The sequence below is a fragment of the Scylla paramamosain genome, unplaced genomic scaffold, assembly GCF_035594125.1.
Source record: "Scylla paramamosain isolate STU-SP2022 unplaced genomic scaffold, ASM3559412v1 Contig12, whole genome shotgun sequence".
NCBI lineage: Eukaryota > Metazoa > Arthropoda > Malacostraca > Decapoda > Portunidae > Scylla > Scylla paramamosain.
The window spans coordinates 659,901-671,323 of record NW_026973677.1 but is presented as its reverse complement, the minus strand read 5'-3'; the positions used below and the strand labels follow the sequence as shown (position 1 = coordinate 671,323).

Here is an 11,423-nt window from a genome sequence, read left to right as displayed (position 1 = left end):
GACTCGGGTCAGGATGGATTGCCGTTTGAAACCAAGCTAAAATTCGCCTTTCTTGAACCTGCAATGCTGATAAATGTTCTCTGTATAAGGTGTAATCTCATACTTACCTCGTGAACACTACAGGAGTACAATTTGGTGGTGAATCTGTCAATGTGACGTTTGAGGTATGGGTTCAAGTCAGCGTAGATGTTTGAAACCGAGCTGAGATAAACCTTTCGTAGACCTTTCATGCTCTCATATACGTCCTTTGTATACCGTGTAATATTCAGCAATTGAGTGGCATATCCCGGCATACCAGATACCGGAAATAAAGAAAGGTATGAGAAAGACTCGAAGCAGTGAACCTCGAGAACGAACCGAGTCCCAGATTGGCCAGGCGGAGGTCCCACGCTGGCGTCACCACTCGAGGGACGAGGCGCCGCGCGGTCATCACCTCAGTAATTGAACACCTGTGTCATTAGTTTGTGTAGTGGTCGTTAATTGTACTTTGCAGTAGTGCAGGCAAAGGAAGCGTTAGACTCTCTAGCTTCCATGGAGCTGACTTTGCCGTGGGTACTGAGCGCTGGCAGCAGGGAGTGTGGTGCTGGAGGCCTGGTGTTCCCTGTCTGATTTACTCCGTGGCGACGCCGGACAGCAGTAGGAGCGAGGTACAGTTGTTGATTCATGTTTGTTGTCTTTGGTGTGCAGTCACCATGTTTTGTTTGTTTATTTCATAACACGTGTTCACATGATAACTGAGGGTAAGTAGACTTTGTGACGTCACTGATACTAGTCCCCTCCCCCCACCCCCCACAGCCTGCCGCTCCCCACGGCACCTTATATCCCCGCTACTGTGTTTTCCGTGATGCTGTACATATGAATATCGTGCAGTGGTGTCACGGATAGTTTGAAGCTGTTATTTGCAATTGTATTTAGTGGCAATGATTGTTGGTCGTTACCATTGTTCAATAGTTTAGTCGCGTGTATCATTGCACTTGTATGGGAGGAGGGCATGGGAGGAAAGGGTTGAGGGGACAGCGTGATGCAGTGACAGTCATGCTTGACTTCCTATATTCTTGTACTGATATGAGAGAGAGAGAGAGAGAGTAGGTCAGGCAAGAAGTAAGGGCATTGTATCAAGGGAAGGTGCAGAGGTCAAGAAAAGGTCAGGAGGTGAGGGAAGGGAGGAGGGAGGTCATTGGAGCAGGTCACTGAAGGTCATGTCTGTCTTGGTGAATGTCAGAGAGAGAGAGAGAGAGAGAGAGAGAGAGAGAGAGTGCGTGAGTGGCTGCCATTGTGGTGTGAACGACGTGACAGTCATTATAATGGCCGTGGTGGTCGTTATCAGCATAATCACCATTACCACTGCTGTAACAACCACCACCACCATTGTAACCTTCAATTCCACCATCACCAACCCTACCACCATTAATGTAACCAACACACCCCCATCACCACCACCACCACCACCACTAACAAGGTAACCAAAACAATCACCACCACTGTAACCAGCCAGCAACGATGGTTTTACTTGTCAGATTTTTCGGGTAGAATGAATAGGGAACATTACTTGGGGAAATTCCAGAACAGGGATGATAAGCCAACTGATTTCTCTAAATGCTACTTATTGAGATGTTAATGCAGAATCTATAGGAAAATTAAGACCAGATAAATTCAAGGACAAGGATGAAAACTCTACTGGTCTACTGACAATTGTGTTCATGTGCTCTAGAACGTGTCATGTATTGTATTCTACAGGGACTGTTGTTTTGTCGCATCCTTCTTGTTCTCTTCAGCACGCCATGAGCAGAATAAATAATAAATAGATATATAATGAGGATAACGAATGACACCTGGGCTAGACAAGGACGCCACACTGCGCTGTATATTCTAATGATGTGCTCAGGTGTATAATTCTATTCGTGTCAGAGCTTCCTTAGCGATATCAGTGTTGGTTGTTGATATTCTTTATAGTATGTTGCTGGTGTTAGACGTTTGTCAGTGTTAGTGCCACGAACAAGACTCGCTAACGCAAGACGCCTCAGCAACAGGGTGGCAATGAACAATTCGTCCTCAGCAGCATGAAGTCGTATAAGATTTATCAGAGTAATACTTTCCTGGCTGGCTGCAGTGACCCGGGCGTTGTGACGGAGGCGGTAATGGACCATATTCTGACACCCTTCACCACACCTTCCATAATTACAAAAAGTTTCAGAATGTAAAGGATTTTTAAGAGTGTTTTTATGCTTCTAGAGACAGAGTAACATTTTCTACATTATTAACAGGAGAAACACTCTTGAATACTGTTAATCATCTGTGGCCTTTGAAAATAGTCATGGTAGGAAAGCAGAGAGTTTCTGAACATAGGCCAGCATTTCCTCCATATCAGCCTCGCCTCCTCAGCCAGACTAGACCTTCCGTTATTGGGTGTACCCGTACTGGCGCGTACCACGCTTTCGCTTCACGCATTTCACGCTTCACTCGCTGCCTTCATCATGCTTGCAATAGACGCTGTACTCAGCATCTGCCCCGAGACTCTACTACTTTACGATGCTTCGCTGTGTGTGGTTTTGCAGTGTTAGCATCCCCGGGTTTTGCTGATCTCGAGGCACGTGGCGGGTCTTGGAATTTAACGCCTGTTAGATAATGTGGAGTGATAAGTGAATGAGTGATGAGCGAATGAACAGACTCGGTAATAAGGTTGTTAATGGCGGGTATGTAGCTACATTTTCGCCTGCTGAAATCAAGATATAGAGATATTGTAATATCACGAGTCATAGCATATTTTTTCATAATTTCATAGCTATGAAATGGAGTTTTTACCTTTGAAATGCTCGTATGCTTGAAAAGCCACATAGACTCGTATGCTTGAAAAGACACAAAGGTTACACTCGAACACACGTCCTGGGAACCGTCCCAAGATTTCCTTGTGTTATCAGCTCTGTAATGTGGCCGAGCCCAGCTGTGCGTCCCCTCCTCGTGCCGTTAACATTGAATTTGATCAGATCAGTCACGGAGGTAATCAGACCAGTTAGTATTGGTGCTGCTGTGTGGGCATCAGTTCTGGAGCGCGGAGGTAAAGAAACAAAAGAACAAAGGCAGCGCAGTTCAGGTGGTCTGCACCGAGCCTCGCACTGTGTATTTTTCCTGGTGAATGTGTAAGGGAAGGGATTGTATTTGAAAGGTTCGTTTCCAGCAGACTGACCATTCAAAAGAAAATTTCGTCATCATGCTTATCATTTTGAACGCTGAACCCTCAATTTTTTGTATCACAGGAAAGCGTACGCGTATGTAAAGTTAGACGCTCAGATCCCATCACCTTGTCAAAAGTTACGAATTAATGTTGTATAATCCTTGAACTATTCCATCATTAGCTATTGATTGCTATGAAATACTCCAGAGATTATGAATGGAAGTAAGTGTGACCGTTCCCAGGTATATATGCCTTATCTGAAATTACAAGAGTATACACACACACACACACACACACACACACACACACACACACACACACACACACACACACACGCGCACACACACACCTCTTTCCATCATGTAAACATTCCCTCTTATCTTCGTACCCTACACACCTCATCATCTTTCCTCGTCTCCCCTCTCCCTCCCCTCCCTCTCCCTATCTCTCCCAGCCTCACATCACCCCCATCACCCCATCCCTGCTTCTGTATCACCGCGCACCATCTCTCCCTCTCTCCCTCAGATCGCTTCCCTGTTCTTCCTCCACTTTTCCTCCCCTCTCTTTCCTTTCTGTTTGAGATGCTTTTCTTTTTCCCCGCATTCCCCTTCGCAATATTTCCCCGCCTCTTCCTCAGGCGCCCTTCCCGAACCACTTTTCCTCCTCACCCTTTCCTTCTATCGCCTCCCTTATTCATCTCTCCTTCTCTCTCCTCTTTATTCTCTCTCTTCCCTTTCTCTCTCTCTCTCTCTCTCTCTCTCTCTCTCTCTCTCTCTCTCCTGGTCAGGCGATACAAAGCGAACCTTAAGAAACCAGTAATGGCGCTACAAAAGAAAGAAAATACAGGTAGATTTAGAGAGAGAGAGAGAGAGAGAGAGAGAGAGAGAGAGAGAGAGAGAGAGAGCGCTTTGATACTTCACTTTGAAGGCGTGTGTCTGTGTGACTGTATTTACTGTCTGTCTGTCTTTCTTTTTGTGTACGGTGTGTTTGTCTGCTGCTCTCTCTCTCTCTCTCTCTCTCTCTCTCTCTCTCTCTCTCTCTCTCTCTCTCTCATCCACAGAAGGTAGATTTTGAGGATAAAACCGCGACCATTCAACACTTAAACTTTTCGAGCTTTTTTATTAATGGCAGTTGAAATGCTCTTCTGCATCTTCTCGTGTTCTTGACCAGTTTCCACATTTAAAAGTAACTAAATAGTCAAACAATTAATGAAACGAACGCATGAATAAGTAGATAAGTAAACAAATGAGTAAATAGTTAATTACGAAATCAAAATAAATGAAAAAAAATATTGAATACTCGGGCAGATAAGCAAAGTACTTGAAGGGTCAATAACCAGGTAAGATACTCGAGAATGACGTGTCTGTCCACAGCACGGCAGCTTTATACAAGTAAAGAATATAGCGAGGCGGCGGGCGGTACTTGACACCCCTACTGTAACTTCCCTCTGAGGTTCACAGGCCACAAAGGAAGCAGGCCCAGGACTCCCCGCGGCCGACTCTCCCTCACTGCTCGCCGCTCGGGGCACAAAACTTTTAGAAACTGTCGCCGTAGATCAATAGGGAGGCTTAGGCACCACCTCATCCCGCTGATCTGCAAGGCTTGGTGGGAGGAACTCTTTTTGTGCCTGGTGTTGTTGATATTGCTGTCGTGGTGGCGGTGTTGCGTTGAGGCAGCGGGTTTCCTGTTGTACAATTCAAGCCACATTAAGGCAATACTTTGTCTCTAAGCAGGGAAGAATGAATTTTCTAGGCTTCTTGAGCAAGTTAACAAGTATCCCATATTAATTATAGCATAGATTGATAATAATAAAATATAGAAGCAGTGAAGTAACAATAAAATACAGGAGTGAAGTCCCAGTATTGGAGGAGTAAATGTATTGTTAGCGGAGACAGTACTCATGTGTTCTGTGGTTGAAATATCCTTCAGAGGAGGACAAATGGCGGGACAGGCAGTGCGGAAGCTGGCCATTACTCTTCCCAGGATGGCCTCGGTCGCCGGCCGTCCTATGACCGCGCCGCGTGTCGTCCTAACGCTGAGCAGCACTTGGGTCACCACGTCTCCCAGAGGCAACACTCTTTTCTTTCAATAAACTCATCGGTCAGTGTGTAGACGTCATCGATCAACAATTAATGTACAGTCGTACCATGGGGACTAAAAATAACACTAGTTTGTGAGGTAGTGGGTTCATGTCATTGGTTCATGTTAATGGTGTTTGTGTTTAATTACCCAGAATCATTCAGGTCTGTTTTATTCCATTTAAGAGCGTCCAACTTCAGCTCCCTCCATTTCTCGAATGGCGCACGACAGACCTTGTATTGTTCAAGATCTCGAAAACTTGAATATCGAGTCCTTCTACTGGACACAAGCATTCAGACAACTATTCCCTCTTCATTATTATTCAACCATCTCGCCTTCAACCGTTTTTTTTTTTATTCTCCGTCTTTCAGTTGATGACTATACTGGGGCTTTGCTGAGCATGTATAGGATACAGCTTCCCATTTATGTAAAAAAAAAAAAAAAAAAAACTGAATCTTTACCAAGCACGGTGAATTCAAAAGCCTTTCGATTAAAGATTTTTCTCCCTTAATTGTTTTGCATCTCACCCACTGCCATGCAGGAGTAAACCAGTATCTGGACTCTTTCCTCCCTTTAACTGGAGAACTTCTGGACATTCTTCCCTATTCAAAAATGCCGCATTTAAAATTTCACCCTCATATATCACGATTTATCCAGCATTAAAAGAAAACGATAAATCTTTTTTTTTTTTATTTGTAAAAGGGGTCAGGCCAGGGGCAACACAATGCGACAAAAAAGTGTCACTGATGGTCCCCGTCACTAAAGAAAACCGTTCAAAAACAAGTCCAAAATGACATTGTGAAAAGTCTTGGAACTTTTCTTTTGTAAAGGTCTGAAATCATAGGCAGGTGGAAATACAGTCGTTGGCAGGGAGTGTCAGACTTTTCCGGCAGAAAGATTAAAAAAAAACTGCGAATACTAGGTTAACTCTTGCATCTGTACAGAAACCAGTTAGCAAAAGTGGATTAAAAAAACTTAACCCTCTCACTGCGATACGCAACAATTCACGTCACTAGAAGCACTGTACAGAATTTTTACCATCACCTGCAGGAGAGAGAGAGAGAGAGAGAGAGAGAGAGAGAGAGAGAGAGAGAGAGAGAGAGAGAGAGAGAGAGAGATTAAAAAACCAGACCTCCTAATACCTAGTCAGTATATGTCTGGAGGTGACTGTTGAAACAAAATAAACTTATCACACTGCTTTGTGATAAGATGCACCAAATATCACCTAAATGGTTAAAAAAAAAAAAAAAAATGCCTACCTAGATAAATAACATAACCATATCCATTAGACAGTTTTAAGGTCAGTACAATCTGTCACAGGGTTGTAGGGTGCGTTGAATGCGATTTTGGACACGCTAAATAACCATGAAAGGTAAAAAAAAAAAATATTCACATGCTCCCTTCATTTAACAGTATTGAAATCAGTACATTGTCACTGGATACTGGCGTCTGGTAGATTCCGTCGAGAAATGGAAGTTCTTGTGTTGTCTTTCCCGCTCTTCCTGCAATTGCCTCGTGTGTGGTGTCGCCTACGTGTGTAGCAGCAGAGTACCCTGCGCGCTGCTGCTGCTGCTGCTGCTGCTGCTGGCACTGAGCCTCCCTGGAGAAAAAGGAGGATTTGAGGTTGTACTTATCTGATTTCCCACTCGTCCTTCCCTCCGTCTCCTTCAGTCTACGTGACCAAAGTTAGAGTTTCACTATTTCTTTCTTTCTCTTCGTAGAATCTTTGCCCTCGAGGATTCCTTTTTCCGTCCAGGTCTTCCGCTCTTTGAACCCTTAATGTCGTTATTTTTGTACCTCTCTCTCTCTCTCTCTCTCTCTCTCTCTCTCTCTCTCTCTCTCTCTCTCTCTCTCTCTCTCTCTCTCTCTCTCTCTATCTGAGGCAACTGAAAATTTTAACAGTAAGTACCTTCGAAATCCTTGATTACGTATTTTTTCTTGTTACGTAATTGAACATTATGTACGACATGACACAATGGGAATTAAGCTGAAAAATAAAGTTAATTAGTGAGATGTTTTGTTTCCCTGTCTTTAGTGAGTACAAGGCTTGGGAAAGATGAAGGAATAGGGAACAAAATATTTTCCAGGACTTACCGAGGAAGGGGGACGAGGAGCTTGAAATCTTGGTTTACTAAGTGCTTAAGGTACAGGATTAGCCATTTAAGCCATGAAGGTGAAGGTAGCGGTCAGTGGCTAAAGAAATTTATGTGGATTCGAGTGGATATTAAACGGTAACACGCTTAGGTTCTTACGTAGGTCGTTTGGAGGAAAACTATCCACATTATAATAGAAAAGAAACGTGTTGGTAGCCTGTAGTGGTCACTAACTAACAAGACGGATCCAAGTAAACATGTTGCAGCAACAGACTTTTAGTTTCTTTATTACGCTGTTTCGTTAAAGTACGGTACTTGATACTTAGTATAGTACTGGAGGAAAATTAGCCACATTATGATAGAGGAAGAAAGGTGTAGAAAGCTTGTACAAGGTGATTTCAAGTGAATGTAAGTGAAGAAAGGTGTAGGAAGCTTGTACAAGGTGATTTCAAGTGAATGTAAGTGAAGAAAGGTGTAGGAAGCTTGTACAAGGTGATTTCAAGTGAATGTAAGTGAATCAAACAGCAACAAACTTTTACCGTGTGTGTGTGTGTGTGTGTGTGTGTGTGTGTGTGTGTGTGTGTGTTCACGCGGGTCGGTGTATAATATAAAACGATTTTCTTCACCAGCCGAAAAAAATCCTATCCCACAAACGAAATGTCGTCTAAAACCTCCAATATCTCACCCTGACTTCATTCAACGTGGCGGTGAGTAGCAGCGTCCGCCGCCTGTCACGGGACTGTCTACCTCCACTAATGACCGACTTGGTGACGTCTGACGCCTCCAAGTCCCTGATTTCTGTTACAGTGAGATCAAAATGATTACTTAATATTTAGTTCTCTCTTATTTCGCCCTAAAAGGATAATTTTTTTACCTTAATTTGTGGTTTACTCTTTATTTACGAGATGCTTCAGAGATATACCATTTTACAAAAGCTAAGTGATTGCTTCCATGACTGACTATTTTTTAACGTCAGACCCAGCCTGAATCATGTGAATTATTTAATCAGCGTTGATTGCTTCCTCTCTCCAATTACTTTCATATATTTTTTTCAAGGTATGGTTTATATCATGTATGAATTGACTTCCACGTTTTTAAGCTCCTAATAATTTTTTTGTGTGTATTTACTTTGTTCTTATTGTTCTTATTGTGTTTTAAGTCAATTCTGGATTTCTTTCTAGGAATACCACCACCTCCTCCTCCTCCTCCTCCTCCTCCTCCTCCTCCTCCTCCTCCTACCTTGACATTGCCACCTCACCCCCTCGCGTGCTTTCCTCAGCCTCCGATCATCACATCATGACCTGCCGTGCCTGTCTTCCTGAACTCCTCCTCCTCCTCCTCCTACCTTGACATTGCCACCTCACCCCCTCGCGTGCTTTCCTCAGCCTCCGCTCATCACATCATGACCTGCCGTGCCTGTCTTCCTGAATGGCAGCCGCGATGTCTTCATCTTCAACTTGCGCCTCATTTCCTGCAAACTCATACGTCTTCTTGAGCGGCGGGTTTGCAAGCGAGATAAAAAGAAAAGGAAAAAAGGACAAAAGGAAAAATAAAGAAAAAGAAAAAAACAAGAGAGAAAACGGACAGTAGGAAGCGAACTGAAATGCTGAAACGATATCGAATGAAAATAAATAAATAAATACTACTTTTCAAGTGCAAGATATTCAAGTGCAAGATGAGCCTTGAAATTTTCATATTACTAAACAAATACTTAAAGAATAAAAAAAAACTTTTGATCAATAAGGGCTTCAATTGTAAACACCCATTGAAATCTTGCAAGGCCACAAAAAAAAAGGCTAAACACAATGAATCGGATTAAAATTGACGAGTCATTGAAAAAGACAGATAAAGAATCACAAAAAAAGAAAATAATAATAATAATACTAAATAAATAAATAAATAAATAAATAAGAAATATTGATCAGATATTCAACTGTAAGAAGCGGAGTGAATATTTTGTGAGGCGGGGTAGGCGGCCGGGAGCTCCATCCAGTGCGGGGCCAGAACCTTACAAGAGAGGCCCGGGAAAATGTTGAGGTCCCGCAGTGAAGTGGCTGGCCTTGGAGTGTCCCTGCGAGAGGCCGAGATAAAAGCTTCCCTTCCACGCTGACTTACGCTGCTGCTAAACTTTTCTCGGCAGTGTTTTCCAGTAATGCTGCGACACTGGCGGAAGGCGTAGGTACGAGTATAATACGATGCGATGCTAGTATGATACGAGTATTTACGAAGCTTTTTATTTGTTTCCATCCCGAATTTTCCTATTAATTATGTGACATTGGTGCTTGATGACATACAGTATAATAGGATACAATGCTTAGTATGATATTAGGAAGCGTTATTTATTTATTTTTTTTTCATATTGCGTTGTTTCATGTCAAGAATAATACATGGATTTTCCTATTAATTCTGGGACACTGCGGCTTGATGGTTTACCGTATAATACGATAGAATGTTTAGTATAATATTTCGGAGGCTTTGTGTATTTGTTTTAATGCATTGTTTCATGTAAGAAATACCTAAGACAATAATTAATATCACGTATATTTTCCAGCAGACTTGTAGAATGTTTAACGTTGTAACTGACCAAAAATATAAAGTACAGAAATAACATACAAGGAAAATGTGTTTAGTTATTGTATTTGTACCTATATTCTAGAAATAGTTATTCTCGTGTGAAAATATCCTTGAGAACCAGACTAATGAACTGTGTGGCCTTTAAAAACTTGAGACAACAAAGCGTTCCAAAATAAGGGATGTAGGCAGATCAATGATTTAAGGGTGAAAACTTTCACATGCCATGCAACACATGTTCACGGGAGACGGTAACAGCTGGGGGCGAATCTCCGCCTGCCAAGTAGTGGGTAAGGTTATTACTGTGTGTGTGTGTGTCTCTCTCTCTCTCTCTCTCTCTCTCTCTCTCTCTCTCTCTCTCTCTCTCTCTCTCTCTCTCTCTCTCTCTCTCGAGAGAGAGAGAGAGAGAGAGAGAGAGAGAGAGAGAGAGAGAGAGAGAGAGAGAGAGCCCAGACGCGTATACGTACACACATGCAAATACGCGGAATGGAGGAGGAAATTAAGTTATGAAGTTCTGAAAGACTTTAGGGAGTATATGAATAAGTTGAAGAAGGTTTAAACTTGCGAGACTACAGTAGTCGTTACGATAAAGAAATAAAAGTGTGTGTGGAGCTCCCGAATGTGACAGATACTGGACAGCTAAGTGAGTGGCGGAATCGTCGGGGTTGGAGGGCGAATATACTGTTTGGTGAGTTACTGATAATGTACGTGGTGAGGTAAAACGTTGTTCTGATTCCAAGTGTGGTGAAATAAAAAAAAAATATTTCCAAGTGATGAAATAAAAAAAAATTAAAAATAATTCCAAGTGTGGTGAAATAGTGTTTCATGTCTTAATGTGGTAAAATGGATCGGGATTTGATTCTTGGGGGTGGATGATATGAAACGTTTATCGGTCTCTTATAAGAACACAAGAAGATAATGGAACTTGCAACAGGTCATTAGTCTTACACGTGGTAGTCCCTGTTCGAAACATACATACTTACTTACACTTATCATCCTTATACATAAATTTGTTTATCTCTTTTCGATCTCATATTTGGTGGTGAAATAAAAGGGATTTGATTCTTGCAATGTAAAGAAAGGTTTTGATACGTATAATGACGTAAAAAGAGGTTTAACATTTGAGAACTACGTAAAAAGGTTAGGAATTATGTTGAGAAAAACAAATTGGTTTCCATGCGTGGTATCATAAAAAAGAACCTTGCCTCATATTTGATGAAATAAAAATCACTTGATCAAAAGACTGACCCACATTCAACATTGGAATTAAGAGGAATGGAGGACGAAAAATGTGTTAGAAGGCTTATGCTGAAGGCTTACACAAAGAGAGAGAGAGAGAGAGAGAGAGAGAGAGAGAGAGAGAGAGAGAGAGAGAGAGAGAGAGAGAGAGAGAGAGAGAGAGAGAGAAGTGGGTGCAAGTTGTAAGAGGATTGTTTCAAGACTCGGGCAACTTTTTTCATCTTTTTATGTAAAGAAGGATTATATACTGATGATGTTGCTGTTGGGAA

General features: G+C 42.2%; 1 long non-coding RNA gene across 3 annotated transcripts; it reads left to right on the top strand.

Moving 5' to 3' along the window:
* Nucleotides 1-332: 332 nt before the first annotated feature.
* Nucleotides 333-10,227, top strand: LOC135097107 (uncharacterized). Of its 3 annotated transcripts, none has more exons than XR_010265381.1 (3): nucleotides 333-647; nucleotides 7,974-8,150; nucleotides 8,730-10,227. It is a non-coding gene; the product is annotated as an uncharacterized LOC135097107 (long non-coding RNA). The 3 variants fall into 3 exon arrangements; XR_010265380.1 differs by lacking the exon at nucleotides 8,730-10,227 and adding an exon at nucleotides 8,526-8,563 and having other exon boundaries at nucleotides 334-647; nucleotides 7,974-8,144; XR_010265379.1 differs by lacking the exon at nucleotides 8,730-10,227 and adding an exon at nucleotides 8,526-8,563 and having other exon boundaries at nucleotides 334-647.
* Nucleotides 10,228-11,423: the final 1,196 nt, after the last annotated feature.